The sequence below is a fragment of the Lactuca virosa genome, chromosome 9 (assembly GCF_052849685.1).
Source record: "Lactuca virosa cultivar CGN04683 chromosome 9, Lactuca_virosa_CGN04683_v6, whole genome shotgun sequence".
NCBI lineage: Eukaryota > Viridiplantae > Streptophyta > Magnoliopsida > Asterales > Asteraceae > Lactuca > Lactuca virosa.
Window position 1 is genome coordinate 34,652,990 of NC_136434.1, and position 27,992 is coordinate 34,680,981.

Here is a 27,992-nt window from a genome sequence, read left to right on the forward strand (position 1 = left end):
AGCTTGTAAAGCGAATCTGATCATCCTCAAAGCTTTGACATTACACAACAGTTTATCTTTCTCATCTTGAGGAATCTTATCCTCGTCCACTATCAATTTGTTATACTCCTTTTGAGTTTTTACAGTTGTATTTGTTCCAGAGTGAACAAACGGACCTATCGTGATTGCTTCCCAGATGAGATACCCGTTATCTTCAGATCCAACCACATAATCTTCAAAGTGATGCGCCCATACTTCATAATCTTGTGTGTAAAGAATGGGTACTCTTGTGGTAGATCCAATGTTGTTGGAGATGTTGATGGGATTAGATTGAGCATCGTCTTGAGACATGATGAGCCTTCCTTGATACTATTAGAATCTGACATGTAAACTTGAGAATAAGGTTTTATCAAACACACCAGTTGTCGTCGATAAGAAAAAGACGGCTTCTATATATTCGATAAAAGCGGAAACCCTATAGTGTTCTTCAAACAGAAGGAATGCGTATTTGTTACACAGTCTCCTGCTCTAATACCAATTGTTAGAACAATGTTCTAGTAGGATCGATAGATTCTAGACGAACGAATAATAATAACAAAGTAAAGAACACAAGAAAGGCTGAAAGTATGTCGAATGATTAAACTTAACACCTCAGAAGAGCTCGAGAAAGAACTTCGACTGTAGAGGTGTTATTAGGGTTACAAGCAATAAAACACGATAATAATAACAATCGTATCTTAGACATACATGCATGCACTATTTATATAGAAACCCTAATCAATGATCACGGAATGGACAGGCCCATACCGGATATACACAATAAAGCCCATGACGCAACACAATAATTCCAACACATTGATTAGGTGATTTTTAACATCGAGAGTACCGAGCTAATTTGCATGGTTATCCACACCTTGTTTGTGATCCTCGGAATCCCAGACACAAACTTGAAGGACACAATCGAGATTTAAACATGCCATTGAAAAGTTCAATGAATCTCATAAGATCTAGGAGTTTCTATTCATTTAAAACATAATTTTCCTTTTCGTTTTTCATGGTGGAAATTGGTAAATCGTCATTTACCTACCTTCAAATGTTCTTCAATTTGGATTAAGGAATCCCTCTTCCAAATTGTAGAATATTGTGTTGGGTCCTAGCCTTAATATCTCATTTGGGTGTTTTATTAAGGACTCAATCAACTAACTTGAATTTTATTCCTTTTTGTAGATATCAAAGTCTAAAAACTATGGTCTTCGTGAATCCGTTGGAAAAAGTTTTCCGCTTGAAGATGATGTTCCACGATTGAAATATGGAAATGGAAATCATTCTTTACTTCATCCACCTCCTCCAATAATTCTCCATGACCCACGTGTTCGAAGACTTGAAAAGTTCAAGGTCACTCAAGCCTTATTGGAGAAAAGACAGAAAGATGGAAAGTCGGTATGCGCTCATGTCTTGGATATGAAGTTGCATATTGATAGATTGGGAATTTTGGGTGTCGACGTCTCGGGGAAGTTGCCTGTTAACTTGGTTCTTCAGTCACTTCCTGAATCATGCCCATAAGTTCGTTAGAGAGTACTATATGATGGACCACGATGTAACCCTCATTGATTTGACTTATTTGCTTATTGCTGCTGAATCAGCAATGATTTGGCGCACTGGTCGAGCAAATTTGTCTGGTAAATCAATATCCCAAACTTCTATGGGCAACGGCAACATTGGAAGTCCGGAAAATTTTTCTCTACGCAAGAGAAAGGCTGAGTCTGAGATAGTCCCGTGTACCATTCTAGAAGAATCCATATGTTTCTACTGCCAAAAGATGGTGCATTGGTTACAAAGCTGCCCTGACTACCTGAGGGATCTGAGAGATGAGAGACTCAAGATGTATGGCTCTGCTTCAGGTAAAATCCACTATCTAACTCTATTAAGTTCCTATTTTGTAGATTCTTAATACATGATGTGATAAGATTACATTTTTATGTTTTGTAGGATCGAAGAAAAGAAAAGAAGCTTAAAGGAATAAGTGAGCTGAGTCTCATCGCGAAGAAATGGATTTCGATCGCATGATTCGATGATTGGATTTTTGAGCCGGTGCTTAGAGTTATGATAGATTGCTTAGGAATACGAGATAGCATAGTTTTCATTTGAATTTGCGTTGTAAGGACAAGTTTTCCGCACCTTTTATAAATAAAATAAATTTTGAGTTTTTGTCTTATTTATATCTCCTTGCAATGTCATTTGTGAAAATTGAAGCTTGTGTGTTTCTATTATAAGCAATTTTAAGTGGATGTGATTCTTAGTTATGTTATTTATAGTTAGTGTCGTAATTTTCTAAGTAAGGAAAGATTCTCATCGCCCAAGTGTCAATTGGACAGAAACTTGAAATCATCTGATTTGAGTCATGTGATGTATGGAAATCTTGGTACTTAGGAAAATTAAGATTAATTCCTTGTTCACATAAGTATGTGAGTCAAGTGAAAGACTAGGAGATCTGGTACGCAATGTTGGGCACTGGTCAAGTCCACCACAAATAACGATAAGAGTATTCGTCATGATTTACTAAAAGTCTAGTAAATATGGTTATGCTTACAAGATTAAGTATAATTTTGAATCATTGAAAAGTTTCAATGAATGGCAGAACGAATAAGAAGAATCAAATAGGCAGAAAGATAAAAGTTTCTCCAATCTGAAAAGATGGGAGAGTACTTTAGTATCATGTTTTATGACCATCTTATTGATTATGAAACCATATCACAATTGATCCTCTAAGGACACCTTAGTGCACTAGTATGGCTAAGAAGAGGAATCGGGAATTGTTGAAATGGTTAAATCAAAATGATGAGTCATACTTCGTTCCAAAATCAAGTCTTAGACTCATACTCCAAGATTGTGACTTGAGTGACATATCTTAAGAAGTTTTTTTAACACACTCATCAAATATGTAGTAGAAAAATGTTTTTTTTTCTTACTCTTGCACGTTTGAAATTGGTAAGTTGTGATGTCTTGGATAAGACAAAGACCAACTAAGACCAATTGTGTGTAGTGTTTTTCTTGATAAGAATCCGCACTAACTCTTGAATATTTGTTTGTCAAGAAATGTTTCTTGACAAGAGAATCTTATATGTTAAGAGGTCAGTGGGAGTCTAAATGATCTTGAAAAGTTTCAAGAACTAATTAAGAGTAAACCTATTATTAAACACTAGCACACGACTTGAGGTTTATAACCTATCATGTTGACATATTCTTGTTTCTGTACCATTCCAGTTTCGTCAACTATGCATATGAGTTCTATGAGTTCTCAATAGATTGCATAAAGGCAAACACCTTGTTCAATGAAAGTACATTGACTAGTACAGGTGAGCTGCTAAATAACTTGGAAGCAATGGTGGGACCCTTGATGGCAAGAAATTAAGAATGAAAAAATTCAGTCCATATCAGTTTGGATTTGTCGCAAACATTATCTTATGATTATGGTTATGACAAATTCACATGGATAGGAACACATACACCATAAAATCTAAATGTCATAAGGTTTCTCTCCTTCATGAGAATGATTGTGAGGAAACGCTTTCACTAGGAAGATTTTAAGGAGATAGTGATTGTGTAAATTGCATTCTCAAATTCGATTATTATTACGACATCCCTCTTCATAGTTCAAATTGTGAGATTTGGCAATTAGTTAAAACATTTAAGACTTATTGCTATGAGTGCTGAAATTGTTTAGACACACATATGAGCTATCTAAGAAAAGGTGCATGAGCTTGAGAAGCTTAGATAAAGTCTTATCGAAGCATATCGTATTAGAAATATGAACTTTGGAAGTCAATAAGTATTGCTTTCTAGAAGTCCAATTGTTTTCTGAATACATGTCAAAGCTAGTGGGAGCATAAATGTTATGCTGGTATGGATATAATCATCATATTAATTGGAGCATGATTATTATTTTAAGTGTTGCAAGTTAGCAATATTAATTATAGAAAACGAAAGTTTCACTTTGCAAAGTTGCAGGTGTTGAAAAGTTTTTTTGCTATAATTAAGGGAGAGAATATTATACTTTGTTTCAAAATCTAAAAGCTTGGATCGATAAATTTTAATCAAATTTAGATCAAAGGACATATATGGATGTTATGTTGAAAAGGTTCGACTTAAAAGGATTCTATATATGGCAATATTATAGCAAGAAACTAGTAAAGTATCACGTTTTTCATTATGAATCGTGTCCCATACACTTCGGGTATAAGATTGATTGCATATGTTGTAATATTCGAACGTTGCCTAGGGCATTAAGAAGGAAAAAGGACTAGAACCGAATTTGACTAAAATAATTAAATAACTATCAAGGATGATCTAAGGTTCTCCAAGGATGGTCACTTGTGGGCAGTTGGAAGTATAGTAATGAATGGACCATATTGACTTTATTATGAATAGATAAGACTCTATTTAGAATGAGTTGCCATATGGCTAATATGGAAATGTTTCCGTATTGGGAGTTGGACGTTAAGAATCTATGTCTAGATAAGAAACTTTTATGAAAGAAGGATGTTCAAAGGAATGTACTTTGAATGTGAGACTTCATGTCTATGGAATTTCCTTGTAGCAATCTCCAATATAAAATTTTGTAATTTCATTGGCAACGTCTTGGTGACTTTGGCTGTATGACATTACGAAAGGATTGTTGAATAAAATGTTAGAATCTAACGTATTCTAATAGTGGGAAGAATTTGGTATTCTTAAACTAATGATAAGGATTAGGAGTTGTGAAATGAGTATGTTTGTAAATGTGTTCAGTTGATCTATTTCACAAAGCATGGACCATAGGCAAACATAGTGTGCATGCTTGGAGCATGGGACAACTGTTGTTATAATTCAAGTAATAAGTTGATTACCCGAAACATTATACAATGAATAATGAGTAATCAATATGGTGATTAAATAAAGGTTTCTTATTTATACTCAAAAGTGTGGGGCCATATAGGATTAAGTATTATTCTTGTGTTTCACTTTACATGTTATGACTTCCCGAATAATAAGATTATTCAAACCATCCACAGTCGATCATACTTTGGAAGTAGGTATGAAAGAAGACTGTCATGAATCTGACTGTAGATTTTCTAAAGCATTTTAGACATAGAAAAAGTTTGCTGCAGTGTTCATGAGTACTCTTGAAATAAGATTTGAGTATTGGATTAAACCCACGCTCACTTGGATCGCTTCATGGATTTTATCACGAGTGATTGGTGAGATGATAATATCTTATATTCTTGAAACGAAGACGTGTGAGTTGTAATTTACAAGTCGGTTGCACATTGATAATATGTAAACGCACCAGCAACTTGGTGTTATAAAACATATTGTTGTGTGTGATTTGATGAGTAGGTACAAGCGAGCATTTGAGTCGAAGTTTATCCGTTACTTTTACCCAAAAGTAGGATAAAAGTGATATATGTGGGCCCCTCGATGATTTGGTGATGACACCCTAAGCGTTTGGCCAAGCCGGGACTAAGTTGATGTGTTCAATTATAGTTTGTTGTCAGTCGTCATAAATCGGAAATCGGGAAACAACACATGAAAAGAGAGTATGATTAAAAATCCATGTCTCAGTTCATACGATATCTAGAATGGAGGAATATATGATCCCTTATCTAAAGGATGTGTTACTGATAAGATCAGAGTTGACAGCGGCTTTTGAAAGCTATGATTGCTGATCAGGTTCTGAAGTCGTGCTTGAAAATAGTTATTAGACTTATCCAAGTGGGAGACTGTTGGATTAGGTGTCTAAGCCCATAACTATTTTGGTATGTACTTGACCCGATTATGAGCATGGTCCTTTTGGGTTGCCTTCACCATAGCAACTGATAGGATGAATTAACGGGAAAGAGGATTAATTATGATTTATTAATATATTATAAGAATAATATAATAAAGGAGAAAGCATATTGTTTAATTAATACTAGTCAAAAATTAATTAAGAATTAGTTTTGTGACTAAAAAAGATTAACTAAATAAAGCGGACTAATATTGCAATTATATGATAGTTGCAATTGGGCTATGGAATCCTAATGGAAAGGGGATTGGACGAAATCTATGGGAAGCCCATATGATTTTCGTCTAAGGGCTTTCTAGAGGGACTCCATGGGTTGCTTAAGGCCTAAGTAGAGAATTAGGGTTTCACCTGAAACCCTAGCAGCCCACACAAGTATAAAAGGACCCCTAAGGCTCCCAAAAACATGGCTAACACTTCTAAGAGAATCCTAGACGTTTTTGGTGCCTCCTCCTCCTTCTCCTAAGTCATCTTATTGCTCATGGTGTTTGTGATTCCATTAGAGGTGCAACATTTGAGGCACTAAGCTTTCAACAGTCAAGATCAAGAAGAATTGAGATTGTTATTGCAACATAACAATCAAGGTATGATCTAAACCCTAATTCATATGTTAATTCGATTGTTATAAGCTAGATCTAGGGTTTATGAGCTTTGGATGATTATTGCATGTTCATTAGACAAACTAGATCCAAAGTTTTAGGGTTTGCATGTACACCATAGGATTGATGTAGTGCTCAAAACCCATCACAAATATCATTAAATCTATTTAAAATAGTATTATAATGGGGTGTTTGGTCATTTAAGTAAATATAGAGGGTGGTTTTTGAAAATTCAATTACTATAAATAAGAGCCTATAGGCTCTCATTTTTCTTGCACCATTCTCTTGATTCAAGAGTCTTTCTCTTCTTATCCCCTGAGCATTCCGGTACCTCGTGATTCGACTTCTCATTCTGTAGTTTTAGGATAGTAAGGTGAACGTTGAAGCGCTGCAAGAATCTTTCTTAGAAATATTCAGCGACGAAGTTCTACCCCTGCAGAGCTCGGTTCCTAGCTAAAACCCCCTTGTAAGTAAGTTATGCTTACTGTGACAACCCTATATTTTTCCAATGTTTTGTAACACTCAAAAGTCAAATACAACGAAACTATTTGGAATCAACGGAATTAACCCCAAACATAAAGTATTCAAAAATCTAAATTTGGGATGCATCAAATGTTAGATATCATGTCAAGAATTCTGAAAACATAAAGAACATTTGAAACCGGTTTATAATAAAAGAATTACGACCATTAGATATTTCACGACACACCGGTAAAGCATTAATTAGCGTAAAAAGTGAGATTCCAATAAAATGCATTTTAGCCTTAGGTATCTAAACGAAAGTCCTAGAGTTCGTTAAACTGTAAACGTGCATAAAAAGATCGCCCAGATTGGACCTCGTATGAAGAAGTTACGAATTTTTAACGGACTTTAGCAGTCCCGGCCTATTAAAAACATAGCATTAAAAATAAAATCAAAACTAGCTGACGGAGTCTAAATGAAAGTTGTAGAGCATAATCTCACCTACGTGTGGATATAAAGAACGTGAAAAACGGAGCCCGTACGCAAAAGTTACGAAATTTAGAAGATGGAAGCCAGAATTACGCCCAGCGTAATTCAGGAGTACGCCCAGCGTACTCAGGTGCTGGGTCGAGTCCCATCGGCTGCAAGCTCTACGCCTAGCTAGACCCGAGTCGTAAGCCATGACGCGAAGTTACGCCCAGCGTAACCGAAGTACGCCCAGCGTACTTGCATTTTCAGCCCTATAAATAGAAGGCATAAGCTCCGGATTTTAGCACACCTCTCTCTAAGTTTCACTCACTCTCACACACTCTTACGTACCAGAGTCCATTCCGACACCCTCGGTTCCACACTCGAGCCCCCGACGAAGCTTCTACACTACCGAGATCCCCGAGAAGCTCGAAGACGCAACTCTCCGTAGTTGAAGTTCTGCTCGACTCTAGTCTCACTCTCTTCAAACCGAACAAGTGAGTTCATACCCCTACTTTTCAAGTCTTTTCATGTTTTAGGGGGGAATACAAGTACAATATAAGAAAACGTATCGTTTTACAAATATAAATACAACATCTATCTTGTTATTATTCGATACCAACTTCTTACTTTACGTATAAAGTATAGTATTCACCAAGTCATTTTCACCAAATGGAACATACTTTCTGAAAAACTATAATGGGTATAGTTTGCGGTTTATTTATACATTCTTACGTATACATCTTGAAAACGAAATACTTTCATCTAAAGTGAAATAAAGGCCTTCTTATCGTAAATCTATTTATACTAAGTAAGGTGAGATATTCAACTTCAACGTACTCCTAAGTATGCATTTCAAGTCCTGTATTATAAACCATAATCTCTTGGAGGGAGAGTGTGATACTTGTGTATAGATCTATACGAGATTGACAATCTCGCACCTAAACTGTTAGCTACAGTTAGACCGGCAGGTCTGGGGTGACAAATGTCTTAACACTACAACACTTGAAGAATGTTGTTGCAGGCAGTCCGTGTCAATAGTATGGTTATAAGACTCGCACGAAAGTATAAAAACAAGCTTGATTTACGAGACTCATACGTGCATTTAGTATTTACATTATTTTGAGTACAAAATTCATCTTTATTATTTATGTACGAAAGATACTAACGCCCTCAAACTCTGGGAACTTTTCAAACTATATGTGGAAAATATTGGATTTTCTGGAAATTACATTCATCTATTTTCTTCCAAAAATACATACTTTCTCAGTACAAATACACTTATGAACTCACCAACTTTATTGTTGACACTCTTTCGAAACCACTTGTATTTCTCAGGGAATCATTAATACAGGTAACTACCAGCTTTTGAAGAAGGAACACTAAGGCATTTATTATCAAACATTTTGAATCATCATATTGTAATATTCTTTTGGTAACATGTATAACGCAACAATGTACGTTTTTATTATATATATGATGGTTGTGTTACTTTCTTTACAATACTCAATCGTTGTGATACTACGTGAAGTCATCCACCCCTGAATGTTTCCGCCATTCTGGTTTGGGGGTTTGACAGATTGGTATCAGAGCATTGTTTATAGTGAACTAAGTATATCGAACCACATAAGATATACAAACTATAAATGCAAGAGGGACCAAAAACCCTCTGATAACACATTTTCATAAACAATATGTTTTCTTTTAAAAATATACGTTTTTACACGCATGCATCGGTCTCGTATCATAAACAAAGTTTTCTAAAAAGTATTAAGACAAGTTGCGACACTATGATTGGGCCTCGAGGTATGTAATCGAATCGAGAATAAATATAACCTGATCAACTATATTTATCCTGGATTTGACCAACGTACGTCGAGGAATGATCGTAGTGGACAACAAGTCAAAAACTTACCAAATAAAAGCTTCTGAACTTGCAAATTCAAAATACTATAGGAGTATTTGATAAAATATATAGGAAGATAAAAATCATGCACTCCTCAAGATTTGGGTTAAACTTAGGATGCCGTCAAGTAGAAATTGCTTTTCTTATAAAATTCTTATACTTCTATCCTAGTACAGACAAAATGGCCGGATTCCATATACCAGGAGATCCCTACTACCCAAACCAAGGTAATGGAGGATGGATAGAAGAAGACCCAGAAGAAGACCCCGATGAAATCGAAGAGGAAGTCGAAGAGGAGTTCGAAGTCGACGAGGAAGTCGAAGAAGAGCCTATAGAGGCGGAAGAAGAAACTATGTCTGGAACAGACTCCGAGCCAGAAATAATCAACCCTCCTGTTCCTCGTCCTCCCGAAGTGAGAGCATATTACCCAGGTCCCATTCCCATTTGGGGAAGCCACCTCTACCATTGGAGCCGTCAACTAGGTGTACGCCCTCCCTTCGGTATGTGTCGGGATTTTTACAATGTCAGTGGAGGAGGCTCAGCCGATCGAGCGCTCCCCGTACTTGTGGGCACCATAGCCACCCAGAATTACCATGCAGACCTGCAAGCAGCAAGAATCCGAGAGATCAATGCTACTACACAGGGTAACGCCACAGACATCCATCGTCTGGACGGACTACACGAAGATACCCAACTCCACACAGGAACTCTTCAAAACCAAATGGAGGCAGCTCTTGCCAAAATAAGAGAAATGAAGGAGCAACATGCAGTCCTTGAGAGGCGTTTAATGGGAGCCAAAAAATCGGATGCAGAGTCCAGCTCCAAACGCTCAACACGCCGCAAGTAGGACTTGTCCAGCCCCAACAATTTTGATATAGAATAGGAACTCGGATAAAATTTTTTCTTACCTTTCTTTAACTTGTAATCGGAGACCTTTAGATAGGTCAAACTTTTCCTAACGCTAAGCATAATGTAACGCACCGTACGTGTGACATACATATATATATGAAGTATTTCCTTGCATATCTCCCAAAGCTTATAGAATCATCTAAATTGCTATGTCTACTTCGAAACCATTAACTAAAGTCGAAACAAAATTACAAGATATAACTAACCCTCTAGTCAAAACATTAAAAACTTATAGTCTTCGTTATTATTTCTCTACCAGAACATGCCTCCTCGCAGATCATCACGCAGGAACTCAGATCCAACACCACCTCCACCACCTCCTCCAATTATGGATGCAGCTATATTCCAAGCGGCTGTAACGGCCGCTGTAACCGCATCGATGGCGCAAATGAGTAACAACGGGTCAGGAGGAGGAACAAACAGCTTTACAAATGGCCAAAACCAAGGCCGTTCCGGAGAATGTACTTACAAAGACTTCACCAACGGCAAACCTATTCCCTTTAGTGGGACTGAGGGAGTACTGGCTCTATTCCAATGGATAGAAAACGGAAGCTGTGTTCGAAGTATGTGCATGCCCCGAAGAAAGCAAAGTAAAATTCACCGCCTTTACTTTCTCCGAACGAGCTCTAACGTGGTGGAACGGCCACGTCAAGACACTAACCTTGGTAGTGGCAAACTCCATGGGTTGGGAAAACCTGAAACGAATGCTCCTACGAGAGTACTGCCCAAGAGGCGAGATTCAGAAGCTCGAACAGGAGTTGTGGGGCCTTACGATGGTAGGCTCGGACATCGCAGGCTATATGAACCGATTCAGCGACTTGATAATACTGTGCCCAGGAATGATGATCCTGGAAAGTCAAAAGGTGGAAAGGTATATCTGGGGACTATCACCCCAACTTCGAGGGAGTGTGCTAGCCTCCAAACCCACAACGTTCGACATCGCAAAAGAATTGGCGCAATCTCTCGTTGATCATGGGGTCTGTCAAGGTGTCACAACTGTCATCACTGAACCAACCAAAGGAAGCAACAACAATGACAACAATTCCAACAACAACAACAAGAAGAAGTTCTGGAACAAGAGAAAAGGTCAAACTTCGCAAGAACCTTCAAAGAAACAGATGGTAGCGGTCCATGACGTTACTGCCCCCACTACAACTCCTGCTACCCCGGCACCAACAAAACAATATGCGGGGAACCTGCCAAAGTGCAACAAATACAATTACCATCACCACGGTAATTGCCGTGAAATGCACTGTAAAAACTGCGACAGGAAAGGGCACACTGCCCGCTTCTGTAAGGCACCGACACGACCGATCACTCAGGTTCCTGGTGCTGGAGTGAGCCAGGCATGTTATGGGTGTGGAGAAACGGGGCATTTCAAGAGGGATTGCCCCAAGTCAAGGAATACAGGCGGGGTAGGAAGAGTGCTAACGATAGGGCAGAACGAAGCAATAGCTGACCCCACGGTGGTTACGGGTACGTTTCTCCTCGACAACATTTATGTATGCATACTCTTTGACTGCGGTGCGGAGAGAAGTTTTGTGAGTCATAAATTCAAACATCTACTTAATCAACAACCCCAATCACTCGATAAAATATTCACTGTAGAAATGGAAAACGGTAAAACAAAAAGCGCAAGCGATATGTACGTAGGGTGCACATTAAATTTAGACGAGCACTTGTTTCAAATCAATCTTATGACCATTTCAATAAGAAGTTTTGATGTCATCATCGGTATGGACTGGTTAAGCCTTCACCATGCCGATATACTTTGTCACGAAAGGGCCGTTCGCCGCAATCTGCCAAACGGCGAAACTCTCGTCATTTATGGTGACAAACCCAGTACAAATTTACAAATCATCTCCTGCATCAAAGCCCAAAAATATCTTCGCAAGGAATATCATGCCTTTCTAGCCCACGTAGTAGACAAGAAACGCGAATCGAAGGACATTAAGAACATTCCGGAAGTCTGCAACTTCCCAGACGTATTCCCAGAAGATCTTCCAGGAGTCCCACCAGAACGCCAAGTTGAGTTCAGGATCGACTTAATTCTCGGAGCTACCCCAGTAGCAAAATCACCGTACCGTCTAGCCCCAGCCGAGATGCAGGAGCTATCCAGTCAATTAAACGAGCTACTAAGCAAAGGCTTCATCAGACCGAGCTTCTCACCATAGGGAGCACCGATCCTATTCGTAAAGAAGAAAGACGGATCTTTTCGCATGTGCATCGATTACCGGGAACTGAACAAACTCACGATCAAGAACCGATATCCTCTGCCGCGCATAGACGACTTGTTCGATCAACTACAAGGAGCGGGCTACTTCTCAAAGATCGATCTAAGATCGGGTTACCACCAACTACGAGTATTGGAAGGAGACATCCCCAAAACGGCATTCCGAACAAGCTATGGTCACTACGAGTTTGTAGTGATGCCCTTTGGATTGACAAATGCACCAGCGGTGTTCATGGACTTGATGAACCGTGTATGTCGTCCCTTCTTGGATAAATTTGTGATCGTGTTCATAGATGATATACTCATCTATTCAAGAAGCAAGGAAGAACACAACCAACACCTCCGCCAAGTTTTGGAAACATTGAGGATGGAGAAACTATACGCAAAATTTTCAAAGTGCGAATTTTGATTCGGGAAGTAGATTTCCTAGGCCATGTAGTAAGCAAGGAGGGAATACACGTGGATCCTTCCAAGATCAAAGCAATAGAGAATTGGACAGCTCCAAGGACCCCAACGGAAATCCGACAATTCTTGGGACTCGCAGGGTATTACCGAAGGTTCATACAAAACTTTTCGAAGATTGCTAAGCCGCTTACCACCCTAACTCAAAAGAGTGTAACCTTCGACTGGGGAGAAAAACAAGACATCGCATTTCAAACACTAAAGCGAGCCTTATGTAGCGCGCCTGTCTTAACCTTACCAGAAGGAACAGAAGACTTCGTGGTCTATTGTGATGCGTCAAACCAAGGACTTGGATGTGTTCTGATGCAGCGAGGGAAAGTCATCACCTACGCCTCAAGACAACTAAAGACACACGAAGTAAACTACACGACACACGATCTCGAGCTAGGAGCAGTCGTATTCACTCTAAAGATATGGAGGCACTATCTCTACGACACGAAATGTACAATCTTCACCGATCATAAAAGCCTCCAGCATATCCTTAACCAAAAAGAACTCAACATGAGACAAAGACGATGGGTAGAACTACTAAATGATTACGAATGCGAGATCCGATATAATCCAGGAAAGGCTAACGTGGTGGCCGATGCGCTCAGCCGAAAGGAATACTCGGGCCGCCGAGTGAAGTCCCTAACTATGACAATCCATTCACACCTGTCTACGCAAATCAAGGGAGCCCAAATTGAAGCCTTGAAAGCCCAAAATGTGACAGGGGAAGCCTTAAGGGGAATGGATAAGAATCTTGAATTCAAGAATGATGGAGTTCGCTACTTCATGGATCGGATTTGGACACCGAAGTTTGGCGGTTTCAGAGAAGTCGTCATGAACGAAGCCCATAAGACACGGTACTCCGTACATCCCGGTTCCGATAAAATGTATTTGGATCTCAAGAAACTGTATTGGTGGCCGAACATGAAAGCCGAAATTGCCACCTACGTGAGCAAATGTCTGACGTGCGCCAAAGTCAAGGTGGAATACCAAAAGCCCTCTGTATTGTTACAACAACCAGAAATACCCGAATGGAAGTGGGAGCGGATAACCATGGATTTCATAACCAAATTACCCAAGACGGCAAGCGGACTCGACACCATCTGGGTGATCGTCGACAGATTAACTAAATCTGCGCACTTCCTACCAATCAAAGAAACAGATAAGTTGGAGAAGCTAACTAGAACCTACCTCAGGGAGATTGTACGATTACATGGTGTGCCAATATCCATTATCTCGGACCGAGATAGTAGATTCACCTCAAGGTTCTGGCAGTCGCTGCAAAGATCTCTAGGAACGAGACTAGACATGTGTACTGCTTATCACCCGCAAACTGACGGCCAGAGTGAGAGAACCATACAAACCCTGGAAGATATGCTAAGAGCCTGCATAATCGATTTTGGCAAGGCATGGGACACCCATTTGCCCTTGGTCGAGTTTTCATACAACAACAGCTACAACACTAGCATCAAAGCTGCCCCGTTCGAAGCCCTATACGGCCGTAAGTGCAGATCACCTCTGTGTTGGGCTGAAGTGGGTGACACACAACTAGCAAGAGGACAAGCAACGGACAACACTCTTACAGGGCCAGAAATCATAAGAGAAACTACGGAGAAGATTGTTCAGATCCGGGAACGACTGAAGGCATCAAGGGACAGACAAAAGAGCTATGCGGATAAAAGACGGAAACCCTTGGAATTCCAGGTTGGAGACCGTGTCCTACTAAAAGTCTCGCCCTGGAAAGGATTAATACGTTTTGGAAAGCGTGGAAAGTTGAACCCAAGGTACATAGGACCATTCGAGATCCTTGCCAGGATTGGTCTGGTGGCTTACAAGCTTCGATTACCTCAGGAACTCCACAACGTACACCCTACCTTTCACATATCAAACCTAAAGAAGTGCTTGTCCGATGAGACACTCGTCGTCCCTCTGGACGAAATTGCAATAAATGAGAATCTCCAGTTCGTGGAAGAACCGGTAGAGATCATGGATCGGGAAATCAAAAGAACTAAACAAAGCCGCATACCTATTGTAAAGGTCCATTGGAACGCCAAACGAGGACCTGAGTACACTTGGGAACGCGAGGATCAGATGAAACAAAAGTACCCGCATCTTTTTCCTAACCCGTAAACTCTGTCTTAGATTAAATTTCGGGACGAAATTCCCATAACGGGGGGATGATGTGACAACCCTATATTTTTCCAACGCTTTGTAACACTCAAAAGTCAAATACAACGAAACTATTTGGAATCAACGGAATTAACCCCACACATAAAGTATTCAAAAATCTAAATTTGGGATGCATCAAATGTTAGATATCATGTCAAGAATTCTGAAAACATAAAGAACATTCGAAACCGGTTTATAATAAAAGAATTACGACCATTAGATATTTCACGACACACCGATAAAGCATTAATTAGCGTAAAAAGTGAGATTCCAATAAAATGCATTTTAGCCTTAGGTATCTAAACGAAAGTCCTAGAGTTTGTTAAACTGTAAACGTGCATAAAAAGATCGCCCAGATTGGACCTCGTATGAAGAAGTTACGAATTTTTAACGGACTTTAGCAGTCCCAACCTATTAAAAACATAGCATTAAAAATAAAGTCAAAACTAGCCGAAGGAGTCTAAATGAAAGTTGTAGAGCATAATCTCACCTACCCGTGGATATAAAGAACGCGAAAAACGGAGCCCATACGCGAAAGTTACGGAATTTAGAAGATGGAAGCCAGAATTACGCCCAGCGTAATTCAGGAGTACGCCCAGCGTACTCAGGTGCAGGGTCGAGTCCCATCGGCTGCAAGCTCTACGCCTAGCTAGACCCGAGTCGTAAGCCATGACGCGAAGTTATGCCCAGCGTAACCGAAGTACGCCCAACGTACTTGCATTTTCAGCCCTATAAATAGAAGGCATAAGCTCCGGATTTTAGCACACCTCTCTCTAAGTTTCACTCACTCTCACACACTCTTACGTACCAGAGACCATTCCGACACCCTCGGTTCCACACTCGAGCCCCCGACGAAGCTTCTACGCTACCGAGATCCCCGAGAAGCTCGAAGACGCAACTCTCCGCAGTTGAAGTTCTGCTCGACTCTAGTCTCACTCTCTTCAAACCGAACAAGTGAGTTCATACCCCTACTTTTCAAGTCTTTTCATGTTTTAGGGGGGGGAATACAAGTACAATATAAGAAAACGTATCGTTTTACAAATATAAATACAACATCTATCTTGTTATTATTCGATACCAACTTCTTACTTTACGTATAAAGTATAGTATTCACCAAGTCATTTTCACCAAATGGAACATACTTTCTGAAAAACTATAATGGGTATAGTTTGCTGTTTATTTATACATTCTTACGTATACATCTTGAAAACGAAATACTTTCATCTAAAGTGAAATAAAGGCCTTCTTATCGTAAATCTATTTATACTAAGTAAGGTGAGATATTCAACTTCAACGTACTCCTAAGTATGCATTTCAAGTCCTGTATTATAAACCATAATCTATTGGAGGGAGAGCGTGATACTTGTGTATAGATCTATACGAGATTGACAATCTCGCACCTAAACTGTTAGCTACAGTTAGACCGGCAGGTCTGGGGTGACAAATGTCATAACACTACAACACCTGAAGAATGTTGTTGCAGGCAGTCCGTGTCAATAGTATGGTTATAAGACTCACACGAAAGTATAAAAACAAGCTTGATTTACGAGACTCATACATGCATTCAGTATTTACATTATTTTGAGTACAAAATTCATCTTTATTATTTAAGTACGAAAGATACTAACGCCCTCAAACTCTGGGAACTTTTCAAACTATATGTGGAAAATATTGGATTTTCTGGAAATTACGTTCATCTATTTTCTTCCAAAAATACATACTTTCTCAGTACAAATACACTTATGAACTCACCAACTTTATTGTTGACACTCTTTCGAAACCACTTGTATTTCTCAGAGAATCATTAATACAGGTAACTACCAGCTTTTGAAGAAGGAACACTAAGACATTTATTATCAAACATTTTGAATCATCATATTGTAATATTCTTTTGGTAACATGTATAACGCAACAATGTACGTTTTTATTATATATATGATGGTTGTGTTACTTTCTTTACAATATTCAATCGTTGTGATACTACGTGAAGTCATCCACCCCCGAATGTTTCCGCCATTCTGGTTTGGGGGTGTGACACTTACCATATTTTAAATATAGTTTATATTTAAAATTAGTAATGTTATTATGAACTTATAATAAATATTTGGGCTATTATTATGACTTATATAAGTGTCGTTATAATATCTTTTTTAACTACTCGCGGTGTGGAGAATCTGGTTTAAAGGGCCGCATAGGTTTGCTGGATTTCATAATTGCTATATGCCAATATGGTCCTGCCCTCCGGTGTTTTATGTCTGGCCCCTGTCTGTACATACTGGTTGAAAAATATTGTTTAAACGCTTATATAATAATAATAATAATAATAATAATAATAATAATAATAATAATAATAATAATAATAATAATAATAATAATAATAATAATGTCAAGACTAATAATTAGTCACGGTAAATATTAGACTAAAAGCTAGTGGTAACAATACTAGGTTTCGTTGAAAGAAATTATATTGTTAAGAAGCAAAGTGTTGTCCGAGTTTGCAATCATCACTTTAACAAGTGAGTGCATAGTTACTTTCATCTTACACATAGATATGAAGTATTTTATATAAATTACGTGCTATGTGTGCATATTATTTGAATACTTGCTTTCTATGCTGGATGAATGATTTTTTACATGTTTTAAATGATTTAAACTGTATATGTATTTTATATCTACGAATATGTTGGGTAAAACATGGGTAGATGAACGATGAGAGATGAAAGATGGTATGAGTAAACATTGGCAGCTATACACTTAGTGCCTAATAAATAACATCGGCAACTATGAACTTAGTGCCTATTAGATAAACAATGGTAGCTATGGACTTAGAACTTATTAGAGAAACGTTGTTAGTTATGGACTTACTACCTGTTAGAGAACCACTGGTAGCTATGGACTTAGTACCTGTTAGATAAACGTTGGTAGCTATGGACTTAGTGCCCGATAAACGAAGATTAGCAGCTATGGATTTAGTGCTTTACGAACGAGCATTGACAGCTTTGGACTTAATGCCTGTCATATGAACCCTGGAAGCGATGGACTTCGGAATGAATGAATGCAGGATAGATGATTCTTAGGTTAGACCCTTAAGAATAACGAAGATAATGGGGATGGGTAATTGGGTTAATTGTTTGATGTTTAAACATAATAATTATATTATTAGGGGTTGAAAACCCTATGTACTCACCAGGTTTTCCAACCCGACCCACTCAGTTTATTTGTATTACAGGAGTCGATACGAAGCTACATTACACTGAGAGATTAAAGGAGATGTAAATCACTAGTTTAAAAGAATGTAAGGCCTGTTTATGCTTATGTTTCCGTATTGACGATGACATCCCAATGTTTTAATATAAACATATACATTTCTTCGGAAATGCTTTGATAAAACATTTATCATGTTTTCTGGGAACAAAATTCCGCAACATTGTTCTTTAAAAATGATACTCTGATTTTAAAATAAGCATAAATAAAATTTTTAAAATGACCATGAATTTGGGGATGTCACAAAATGTCACCTCATTTTCCTTCCTTATCTTTGGACGAAACCACTTCCAGAACCCTCACCCTTCCCATTTTCACTAAAGATTACTCCATATTCTCTCAAAGAACAAGTTCAAGATCTTTCTAGATAAATTCCTCCAAGCTTATTCCTAGAATTTTGGTAAGTTTTCTTGTTAATCTAGTGTTTTTATACACTTTCATGCTAGTTTCATCTTATTTACACATATTATTATGTGTTATAACTCTTAGGATAAGATCATTTCCAAGGAAGTTCATCAACCACATTCAAGTGGTTTGGCTTGGAAATCTTCACATCATCTCTTCAAACAACCCACAAAGCCACTAAAGGTGAGTTCATACCCCCACATTTTGAGTTTTCATGTTTTTAGGGTGGGGGGGGGGGGAATACAAGTAAAGTTTAGTTTTTACACAAACACTTACATATTTCATCTCTTTGATAAATGTGAAATATTATTTGCATGGAATATGGTTACCACTAGTTTGTAAACAATTATTTGTGATATATTAGTTTTGAAAATGCAAAATAACAAAACAAAACATACACTTTTGTTATCTAATCATAAGGAAAGTTATGATTTCGAAAATACAAAGATTTTTGGGACTTTTTACCAACATATAGCTTTTCTAACAAAAAGGAGTACATTCTAGTTATTTCACTATTTTGAGGGTTATAACCCAAAAATATGAGGTTTGACCTTACATTTTGACACTAGACAAGATCACTATCATGAATTTATATAAATGATTATATAAATAGTTTCAACAAACAAACAAGATAAACTATAACTGGTATAGTTTTGAAAGTCACAAACATTACACTATCATTTCAAGAAAAAACTTATAATTATTTAAAGGTATAATTATTGCATTTACAAGAAAATGATGTTTTCAGTTCACGTAAATCGATTGATACTGGTTGTGAGACATTTGGCTTCACCGTACCTACTAGAGTACACACTACAGTTAGACCGGCGGGTCTGGGGTGAAAAATGTCGTAACAGTTCCGACGTCCGAAGCACATCGTTCAGGCCACTAGTCGCATTAGTATGTTGTAATAATTCACATAGGGTATCGACATAAGATTTGATTTACGGGTTAACATACATTCAAGTAATTTTATATAAAGATAAACTTCATAACACTATTTCTCAGTACAGTATTACTTACATTTTAGTCTTGGGATTTAAGACTTACGGTTCATTTATAAAGAAAATATCGGATTTTCTGGAAGTATACACTATCATTTTACACGAAACAGTTACAAATCTTTCTCATACAAAAACGCTTATGAACTCACCAACTTAATTGTTGACACTTTTCAAAATCACTTGTATTCTTAGGAAACCAGTAAACAGGTAACCACAAGAGTTTTTGGTGGATGGTACATTATCGCATCATGTTATTCATTTTTGTCACAAGCATTTGATATCATGTAAAAAAAAATTTTGAGCACAATGTAAACTTATTAAATATTCAACACGATGGTTGTAATGTTTTGATCTCTATTATTCAACTGTTATGATACTGTACATAAAGTCATCCGCCCCCAGACGTTTCCGCCGTTCTGGTTTGGGGGTGAGACATGTCATGTAGTTGGCTTGTGGTTTGAAGTGTTATTGCTCGAATGTTGCTTGCTTTGTGCTTTGTAGAACTCTTAGTGATGTGAATTAACTATTAAGTGAATCTAGGAAGCCGGTGGGATGAAGATTATTTAGGTATGTTTTGATCATGTGTACGGTTGCTTTTCTGAATGGTTATGAGCACACGTAGAGGAGGTTCAGGTTCTGGTTCGGGCTCATGTGTTAGTACTGAGTCGATTGATGAACGAATGCGAGAGTTCATTACATCGGAGATTACCTACGGTATTTTGGAGAAGACTCATGTGATCTTTGGAATGGTCAAAGAGGGGAGTGTGGAGATTTTGGATGAGCATCTGGTCGTGTTCCGCACTGAGATTATGGCTATTGTGGGAGCTTGCACTCTTTCCTTCCGCAAGTTTCGTGCTTGTGGGGCTCCCAAGTTCTTTGGGGAGAAGGACCCCATTACTAGAAGGACATGGGTAGAGGATATGGTGAATGCTTTCCGAACGAGTTTTTGTCTTGAGGGGTCGAATGTTAGATTTGCTTCTTGTCTTCTTAAAGACAGAGCTCGAGATTGGTAGGAGGAGGTAGACTTCGCTTTGAGAGGCGAAGCCCTGGAAACGATAATTTTGGGATGAGTTGTGACCCGATTTAGGACAGATTGATGATTGTACTATAATCAGTGGTGATTATATCGCCACCTCACACAAAAAAACGATGACAAGTACATTCAATCCTCACTTCATAAACCGAACACACCACGAAGTTAACGCTAATCCTTTCTTTGACACATTAAATCTAGTATAATGCCAATCTGGAATTAGCCACCAAGTAAACATATTTACCTTCCTTGGGTGGGGTGGTGTGATGTCATTTTTCTTTTGTCGGTCTCCATTTTTGAATGGATTTCATGGGTGATGATTCACAAAGGTTAATAGAGAAAAAACATTGTGTAGAATGATTATCTTGACCACAATGTGGGTGTTACGGAGACATAAATTCAGTGGTGTTTGATGATGACCCGATTTATAGACATTCTATTTTCGATAATATAGTTTTAACTTCTTTTTATTGGTTAAATATTTGAGCTTCCACAATAAATGTAAATTAGAATACTTAGATTTAACCTCCTTTGTAATTTGTAATATGTCGTTTTTCATTGGTTCTAGTTACTTTCTAGAACCTTTTGAATATATGAATATATAACTGTTAAAAAAAAGAATTTGCTAAAGATTTGGGTCACCCTAGGCCCTCAACTACTTTCTTTGGTCAGAACGTCATCATATCATATGATGATGGTGGTATTTTTTTTATTCACGCTAAGTATGTAGATAACATTTTTGTGTATGTGTGTTAATTAGATTCTAAACGTGTGGCCATAAATCTATCGATTATTAATGTTCTTACTGCCTTTGTATGCCATTCATTGACGCCGCCGCTTATCAATCTCTTGTTGGGGTTATTGAATATTTTACAATCACAAGACTAGGGATTTCCTCAGTCGTTAATCAAGTTAGTCGCTTCCTATACGTGGTTTTACTATCGATTATTATCAGACTGTAAAACACATTTTACGCTAGAGTTAAAAGGCATAATTTCTTATGGTATCTTCTTTCGGCACTCACCCACTACGTCACTGCTTGGTTACTCTTATGCAGATTGTGATTGTTGCCTTGAAATCAGACGGTCAACATGTGACTACTCTATATTTCTTGGTGGAAACATTGTTTCATGGAGCGTTAAGAAGTAGCCAATTATATCTAGGTCAAGTTGTGAATCAGAATACTGTGTTATGACAAACACCAACTGGGATTTTTAAGTTAGTTATCACAAACGTGCCAAAGACAATAATTTTGATTATCATTTTGTAAATGAAGATATCACTATGGTAAACATTACACTCAGATTCTGCTAACCAAATCCAACTGGTGGATATCTTTATAAAAGTCTATTGTGAGCTCTTTTTAAGCATTTCCGAGAAAAAAATAAGAGTTCTTCTGCCATCGATTTACTTGAGGGGGTATTAAGGATAAATCATAGCCTAAAATATTATGGTTATAAAATCAATATTATTGTTTAAATTATATTTTCATTGTTTATGTTACTTTTCTAAAACCATAGAAGAACAAATAAAAAAAATACATAAATCACAAAAACAACATAGAATTTCATGAAGTGTTTGCGAAAATCTGAATTCCAGAAAACCAGTATTTTCCATAAAAATAATTTATATACAAAAAATCATTGATACGAATTAAAATTTTCAAAACTCAAATTGTTTTGTGAAACTAAAATCTAGCTATGTTACATTAATTTCGAAGAAAGAGTTATGTAAAAGTAGTCAAAATCGATGTAAAGAAAATGGTCATCTTCCATTTTGATCACTTTTATTATCAGCTTTAAAGAAAATCTTACAAAGACCATCAAACCAAGGCGCTTCTGATCATATTTGGAAACAACGATATTTGTAATTTGTTGAAGTTTATACCGTTCAAATACACGGCTATATATCATTTGAACTAGAATACTCTATTTATAAAAATTTAAAAACTGATAAAAGAAAATTAATAGCATCAAGAAAATGAAAAATATAAATATAAAATCCCAGTTCATAAAATAATGCGTACACACGGTGATGCCGTTTGGACTTTGGACCGAGGTGTCCTAATCATGCGCCACGTAATTTCTCCTAATTGGGTCCCGCATTTGCTGATGTGGCTGTACCTGCATCATTTTAGTATGTTGTTTCGTAAATGATTTACAGGTCGACATGCCCGTGACTTCCATTGGTCACCGACAGACCAAAATACAAAGAACTGTGTTTTAATTTTGTGACTGACCGTCGTCTTAATGAATAGTTGGGCATAGAAACACTCGCAAAGAAAAAACGTTGAAAATCTGGCCACGCCTACTCCAAACAACGATGTGATATGTTTCATTAACTTTGATTTTTTTTTAAATAAATATAATGTTATTTGTTGGTTCAATTATGTTTTTATTTTATTTATTTATAATTAATGTAAACTAGTAGGTTAACTCGTGTTGAACCACGGATCGGGTTTTTTTTGGGTTTTTTGTATTTAGAAGTGGGCTTTGTTGTTAAGCCCATATTGTTATCAAGATGGTTATTGCAACTTACTTTCATTTCTTTATAATAATTACTAGACACCGATACACATTAATAGTGACGTGCATAGACAAACATGCAAAATCGATTGCACTTAGCTATCTATTTTTTTAATTAATAATGAACAAAAGCCATCAATTTTTAAATTATAAAAAAACTATACCACAAATTTCCAACAATAAAGTTTAGAAAAATTATTTCCATCCATCATGAAGTAAACATTGAGAGCCAATGAACGGAACTCTAGTATTTGATTAATGTACATCCCACAATATGGAACTCTAGTATTTTATTAATGTACTTCCCATTATGGCTCTTAATCTGTTTACATAAATAAAGTAAAAGACTCAATTCCTTATTTAGTTGGGAACTAATTTAAATGTCAATAAATCAAACCCAAATGCATAACATGCAAGTAAAGAAATAAATAAATATACTTACATAAGAACGATGGGTATTTGGAAGACACTTTTCATGAATTTTACTCATTCCGTGTTTGTGTAGAAACATAGAGGTATCATGACCAAACCTTCAAAGTCAATAAAAAAAAATAGTAAGTCGTTCAGGAATTTAAATAAAAGGCGCCCCTATACGAAAACATATCTGAGAGCCACGTGGGAAACATTGCATAATAGTACAAGCATAAAGAACTATCCTATATTAAAACATCCATCATAAAGAAGCAAAGGAACAACAAATACAACCCTTTGTAGCTTATTAATCATGGTCCTTATCTTCGCATTCTGTAGTTGGACTTCAAGCTTCAGTTCCATGAGTAGACAAAAAAAACTTTCATTCTTTTCCTGTTAGTCAAAAGTCAAAACTTAATCTTAGTAAGACATAATAGAAAAAAATACAAATTCGGTAGCATAATGTTAAGTTGGTGTAAATTGTTATTGTCACCTTTATTCAACCTTAAAGTGTCATGAAACTTAGACAATACTTGTTGCAAGCTTTGATGTGATTGGTGTAAATGAGAAAAGAAAAATACCCTTTTAGTAAAATAAGCAAGCTAATTAGTTAACAAACCATACTAATTGACAAAAATAACCCTTGAGTAAAAGATGAAGATAAACATCGAAGTACTTGTATAAGTGTAAAATATTAGAAATCTGGATTGAGAAAATTGCCCCTAAACTTAATTTATTCATATATCAAACTTTCATCTTCAAATTGAATACCATTGCATTAAGGAAGGTGGCTTGACAAATTATCAAGAGAATAAATGTAAAAGGAACCACTTTTTTCTTTTAATTTAATCAGAATTAAAAAAAAATCTCAGGAATTTCCCTTTTGAGTAAAGGTTAGATGAAAGATGTACATTTAATAAAAAAGTCGGTAATTACTCTGAATCACCTTAAGGAGAATTTGCAATGACGAGTTTTGGTTTTTGATATCCGAAGGAAGGACGAAATGGATTTATAATACAGAATGGATTGTATACCACTATACCCCTTTTTTTTTCAAGTCTATAAAACCTAATCTGGAAGTACACGTTGAACATATAACATATCCCTATGGTCCTTCAATTGTTGATAAGAATCTTGAAGTCATTGTAATATTGGCATAAATTGGAATATTGGCATAAATTGGGTACATCTTTTGAAAGAATACCAAATTTACATATGAGATTGCAAAAGAGATTACATTTGGTAAACCGTATGAATCAGAAATCACCAAACTTACATATGAAGAAAACAATTTTTGTCGATATGTTGAACAAATTTGGAAAAATTGGGATAGTCCATGATTAGAAAATGAAAGAGAAAGAGATTACAATAGAAATATCTTATGAAATGGAAGATATGGAGTTGAAACTGTAAATTCATGGAGTAGACAGCGGGAACATCAATTGCAGAGTCGGAAACCAATTCAGAAATCACCAAATTTACATATGAATAAAACAATTCTTGTCGACATGTTGAACAAATTCAGAAAATTAGGAAAAGTCGTTGATCAGAAGATGGAGAGAAAGCGATTGCAATTGAAATACCTTATGAACCGGAAGAGTTGGAGTACATACTGTAAATTCTTGGAGAAGAAGACGGCGAGAACGTCAATAAATAGCCCCGATTCCATATCACTAACATGTTTCACTATTTACTACCTCTTTCATTTCCTCCTCAGGTATGAAAAGGGCATCATTTGCATTTCTTGATGTCAAAGATCGTCAAACCATATCTTATTTGTTGAAAATAAGGAGTAAATCCACAACATAATAGCTTGATAAAGTGGGGTGTACCTCAATTTTGCATTCACTGTCAATTGCTTCTTCTTTAGAGTTTGAGCAAATTAGTGCATTTTTCCCTAAGTCCATCTCCATTCCAATTCAACACACTCATCCACCTTCACCATCTCCACCATTCTTACCTTCTACCACCACAATCCATCAACCTAATACCTCCACCGTCACCACCAAAAACACCACCCATTGCCGCTTGAATCAACCATCACCAGGAAGACCCATGGCCACTAGATCAAATTCTCAGAAGAATACTCAGAGAAAAACCATGGAAGATATTACATCTGATAAACTACTTTTATGTGAATGTTAATATCAAAATAAAAAAGACACGATAAAATGGAATATTTAACGGAAAATGGAATTAAAAAAATTGCAAAGCGGATAAAAAAAAAGAATACAATAGCGATGAGTGGTTGTGGAGACTGAGAACACAAGAAACACCTTAACAATATCAATAATTTGCAAGAAATGCCCAAACCGATCAAATCTATCAATCTCAATTTCGTTCTTCTCGATCCCGAAGCGTCCAACTTCCACCCAAGTGCCATTTTTCAGTAACTTGATATTATACACTTCAATTTGGGCATGGATTTGGATTCACCTTCACCACATCTTTACTTTTTGGTTTCTTAGATAACAAAGAAAAAATTTTCCGATTTCTTCCATAACAACCAAAAAAAATCCGATGGCGATAACAACCAAAAAAATCCAATGGTGGCGGAGGGAGCACTGAGAACACCAACAGAGCAAACAATCTCCAAATCCCAAAATCATGAACAACAAAAGCAACAAATTAAAAAATATCAGGGCTCACATGAAGAACCGAAATCTTCAACACCAAAAATCAGTGTAAACAATCAGACATTTAATAAGGAGTATTTAAAATCGAGAGTAATTTTCAAGTGTGTTCATGGAAATTCTAGTGGACATATGATTTTACTTTAATATTGTTGTGCATCAGTGTTCTAGGGAAAAATAGACAATCAATTTCGCTTCTATCGAACAATTCCTTATCTTCATCGATGTTATTGTTATGTTGGTTCCTCGATTTTGCTTCAGAGCAATTAAAATTGTCCAACATCTCCACCGCTCCATGCAAAGTTTCACCGTCGGCAATAAAACTCCAAACGGCAGACAAACGACATCTCCAACGGAAGTACATCCGTTGCATCATCGTATTCTTGACAAAAACCAAAAAATATATTCAATTTTTATATATGAAGAAACCATATTTCGATATTTTTGCACAAATTCAGAAAATTGGAGAACGTCAGACCCAGTCGGAGACATCACACAACATACCAGAAGAAAGAGGAATTGAACAAAATATCATAGTGAAATTGAAACAATATACAACATACTCGGGCGTATGGAGTATAGCCAAGTGGTAAGGCATCGATTTTTGGTACCGACATGCAAACCAAATAGCAAGAGAGCAAGCAGGCGGTTGGTGGCGGCAATAGAGCGCAGACAGTTGTTGACCACAAAAATAGAAATTCTAATTCTTCGATGAGATGTCATCGGAAACTCAAACCAAAAGAGTCGGAGACGAAGAAAGAAAGGAGTCCAAAGAAATATGAAAAGTGATGCGGTGGGATTTTGGATTGGGAAGTAAAATGGTGAAAACATAGAAGAACAAAAGAGTAAATACGTTCAAGGGATGTGATGAAAATCTGAAAATCGTGTAGTTTACTGTTTATAGATGTGTTCGGTTTTAATATATGTACTATTGGGTTTTAATATATGTACTTTTGGGTTTTAATATATGTATTATAATATTAGTTTTAGGGTCATCACACCGTACCCATCCCACCACCACCACTCCATTTACTCTCATCCAATATCACGGCCGGCGTTCCGGTCACCCTATCATGATTTAGATAACTTAAAAAAAACAATGTCCCAAGATAATGAAAATGGATGCCTCTTGAAAAAATACACACACCATTGCCACTACCACCATGGGTTCTCCTCTCCCCTTCACACTTGTGAACAATCTCCATGGTCTCTGGTGAACCTTTCATGATGAAAGGAAATTAAAAATATACAAACACAAATAATAAAAATTGATGTGTTAGATAAAACACACACATGTATACATTTTTTTAAGGGGAATATGACTTATGTAGGTAATTAACTTTTCGGTATGTTCACATCTGGGTAACTATCTTTTTTTTGTACACATCTAGGTAACAAATTTGTTGGAAGTGTTCACATATGACCATTATGACCTGCTAGCAGGTCATAATGGTCATATGTGAACACTTCCAACAAGTTTGTTATCTAGATACCTATATGTGTACAAAAAAATAGTTACCTATGAACTAAAAATTAAATTACACGAATGGTCCCTGTGGTTTGAGGGAATTTGTATTTTTGGTCCTTAACTTATTTTTTTAACTTGGATGGTCCATATGTTTATTTTTGTTGCGCGTTTGGTCCCTGTCTTACCTAAAAAAACTATTGTGCCTTTATTAATTTATTTTTTAATTAATTTTCTTATTTACGTATTTATTTTT

General features: G+C 36.9%; 1 long non-coding RNA gene across 5 annotated transcripts; it reads right to left on the bottom strand.

Moving 5' to 3' along the window:
- Window positions 1-22,614: 22,614 nt before the first annotated feature.
- On the bottom strand, window positions 22,615-27,184 carry LOC145137090 (uncharacterized). Of its 5 annotated transcripts, none has more exons than XR_013720867.1 (5): window positions 25,222-27,183; window positions 23,933-24,031; window positions 23,670-23,757; window positions 22,942-23,009; window positions 22,615-22,825 (listed from the first exon to the last, which is right to left on the bottom strand). It is a non-coding gene; the product is annotated as an uncharacterized LOC145137090 (long non-coding RNA). The 5 variants fall into 5 exon arrangements; XR_013720869.1 differs by lacking the exon at window positions 22,942-23,009 and having other exon boundaries at window positions 25,222-26,653; window positions 26,835-27,181; XR_013720866.1 differs by lacking the exon at window positions 22,942-23,009 and having other exon boundaries at window positions 24,132-27,184.
- Window positions 27,185-27,992: the final 808 nt, after the last annotated feature.